Source organism: Sinocyclocheilus grahami, unplaced genomic scaffold (assembly GCF_001515645.1).
Source record: "Sinocyclocheilus grahami isolate Dianchi unplaced genomic scaffold, SAMN03320097.WGS_v1.1 scaffold330.1, whole genome shotgun sequence".
NCBI classification, from domain to species: Eukaryota; Metazoa; Chordata; class Actinopteri; order Cypriniformes; family Cyprinidae; genus Sinocyclocheilus; species Sinocyclocheilus grahami.
The window spans coordinates 1,179,403-1,182,799 of NW_015505509.1; the positions used below are offsets into that span (position 1 = coordinate 1,179,403).

Genomic DNA, 3,397 nt, shown 5'->3' on the forward strand with positions numbered 1-3,397 from the left:
CACAGCGAATTCGACACTCATTCTAGAGTCATCAGTGACACAGAGTATTTCGTATGAATTCCATGCACTTTTTGACATTTGGTCTGGGTGTTTCATTGCATAATGTGACAGGTATCTCTACTACAGAATTGTTGCCAAAGTTTTCAGAAACACATACTATACTCGTAATAATAAATCTAAGGGGTTGAAATATAATGATGACATCTTGAGAAGGTTTTTTCTGCTTTGCTGATTCTGTGCACAACATGGATGAAATATGAATGCATGTGATGAATATAACATCATATGGTGCACTCACATGATTCTTTATGTGCATGTGTGTGTCATTCCATGGAGTGACAAAAGCATACAAGGCATAAAAGGCAGTTTGTTTTAAGTAAGCTTTACTCACTTCATCAGATTGTTTGTTACAACCTGCAATTTAGTACAGAAGTGCTATTAAAATTTCGATTGATAATGATTATTGGGTTCAGTTTTGCAAAATTAACAGAAAAGCCTTCAACCTTTTTTCCAACCTTGTTTTTTTTTTCAATATTGGCCTCTGAATTATGAATTTAGTTAGAAAGGGTCACACTTTATATTAAGTGACTTTAACTACTATGTACATACATTTATGAATCATTTGGTACAATGCACTTATTGTGTGCATACATGTTTTTGTTCCTGTGGCTCAGTGGTAGAGCATTGCGTTCCCGGCGCAAAAGGTCATGGGTTCAATTCCCAGGAAACACACATACTGGTAAAAAATGTATAGCCTGAATGCACTGTTAGTCGCTTTGGGTAAAAGTGTCTGCTAAATGCATAAATTATTAAATTATGTTTTTACATTGTGCTTTTATTTTAAGAATACCTGCATGTAACTACACCTGTAATTAATTCCTGTAATTACATTTATAGTTAGACTGTTGACCCATCCCTTACGCCTTAACCCACCATTAAACCTACCCATACCACCAAACCTGTCCCTAACCTTACCTGTATCCCACCTCAAAAGCAGCAAAAGTATTTTGCAGTACAACATGAACACAGTAAGTACATTGTACTTGTTTTTTGACGCAAGTAGAGTGGATAAGTGGTATGTGGGACCGAAGTTAGAAATTAGAAAACATTTTCATTTTTATTGTATGATTTTAGCTAACTAGTCCACACAGTCTACATAGTCTACGTCTTATTTGAATCTTCAACAAAAAACAGCTTTCATTTAGGGCTGATGCACACTATATGATTTTTCTGTCCTTTACAATTGCTGCTTGCCGGATTGTACAGTATAACCGGTGAGAAATCTACGACAGACTGTACTACCAAAGCCTTTCGATAGACCAAGATGGTGCACTCATGTTGCTATAAATGAGAAAAAGTGCAACACACAATATGGCGGAATAAGTCCAAACTTTTAAATGAAAGAACCAATCGCCAATTGGTAGTGTCACTGCAGCTGCTGTTAGAAGCTCAGGTTATAGAAACAGCCAGTGTCCTGGGACATGCACGACTGGCTGGTTCAACCTGAAAATATGCTATCTGAGCATAAAAATACATTTGTGTGACAGTTCAGGTCAGATTTTGTTGCCAATTTTAAAGTTTGCATGAATTCAGATTTGAAAGTATTGACTTTTTAGTGCACATTGCTAGTCTTGAGGCAGACAAAAATTCCAAGTTAATCCACAGGAAAAAAAATACTTGTCTTGGTAATCTTTAATCAAAATTTTTACATTTGCTTTCACAGGTGGAAAAAGCCGTAGTATTAAATGTATTAAAAATATACTTGAAATTCAAGTAGTATGTTTATAATACATTTGTATTCCCAACATGCTTATTTGAAGTGTAATAAAAATATATTGAATTGCATTTTAATATATTTCTAAAAAGTATACTAGAAGTACTTTTGTATTAAATATATGCTTAGTTATACTTCTAAGAAATATGCTAAACAGAAGCATACTTTTCATGTATTTATAGAAAGTTACTAGAAATACTTTGGTAATAAATATATGCTTAGTTACACTTTTAAGGAATATGCCAAAACACAAGCACACTATTAGTATATTTCTAAAAAGTATAGTAGAAATACTATGTTAATAAACATATTTTTAGTTACACTTTTAAGGGATATACTAAACACAAGCATACTTTTAGTGACGTTTTAGTGTATTTACAGAAAACAATATTTTGAAAAACATTTGTAACATTTACAATGAGCAAATGTTTGTCAACTATTATTAAGCATTGCAATATTCTAAAAATGTTGTTTAATATGTTGTTCAATTTTACTTAAAAGGTTATGCTACTTTGGTTGATTAGGCTGTTGTTCTACATGATACATTAATTGTAATAAGCTAGGTGATTATAAATTTGTTCAAGCTTGATGTCTTTATTTTCTAATATATATTTCTTAAATTCCCACAAGGATTTCAACATCATATATGAAAAAAACAAAACAAACAAACAAACAAAAAACTTGCGTTTAAATTCAAACAACAGACTGACTAAACCTGATTGGTTCCAGAGCCATTGAACGGCTCTGATTGGTTCGTATGATAATGAGCTCATCCCAGAGAGCTTCCTATATAAAATATGATGTGCATGCAAAAAATGTCTCTGGAATGTGAATATAAGTCTACATTGAAACAGTATTATATAGAGCGGTCGCCGATCGTGTCTCTTTAGGGCACTTGGAGGAAACCACGCAATTCATATGGATTACTTTGGCAATGTTTTTTTGCGATTTCAACTTTTTGAAACGTGAACATCTTTGGTGAATCTTCTTTCATCAGAGGGACATAAATCTCTCAGATTGCATCAATCATCATTTGCTTTTGTGTGTGAGAAATACTAACATTTGTTGTTTTTCAGATCAGCTGCTATAGAATTCAAACTGAAATCTGAGTGCAGAGACAAGCAAAGGAATAGTAAGTATATTTTCATGTTGTATCACCTCACGGCCTAATGGAGGGTGATTTGGTCAATCTAGGAAGAAAAACGTTAGCAATGTGTCCATTCCAGCTGGCTAATTTGTGCTTGCTTTCAGTCATTCATGTAAAAATCTGTTATTTAATTTGGTTTCTGTTTTGTTTTTTTCTAAAGCTGCAAGGCTCTGGTGCAAAATATTGTATGCCAGGAGTCAGGATGACTAGGCTGTGCCCAGGTCTCCGGAACCTGCGACGACGCTCAGCTCCATCAGCCCTCCATCTGCACCTTCGGAACTACCAGCTCTGTCTCCATCGGTCGGCCCCCAGATGTTGGCAGCCACACCATCTACATCTTGGCTCCTCGCTCCCTCGATTCCGCCATGTGTTGTCAGCACTGGGATGCTCTGAGTCTGTGCCATGTGCCAAACACCATCTAAGCTGCCAGGGCATCATCGTCATCCTCCCATCACCATCCCTTCGCCACATCCTGC

The 3,397-nt window shown here is 35.4% G+C and overlaps 1 long non-coding RNA gene across 1 annotated transcript in view; it reads left to right on the top strand.

Moving 5' to 3' along the window:
- The window catches only part of LOC107602594 (uncharacterized), a 19,784-nt gene that overhangs the window by 10,119 nt on the left and 6,268 nt on the right, over positions 1 to 3,397 (top strand). The window contains exon 2 of the long non-coding RNA XR_001611056.1: positions 1,548 to 1,552. This is a non-coding gene — a long non-coding RNA (uncharacterized lncRNA). The remainder of the gene's footprint in view (positions 1 to 1,547; positions 1,553 to 3,397) is intronic.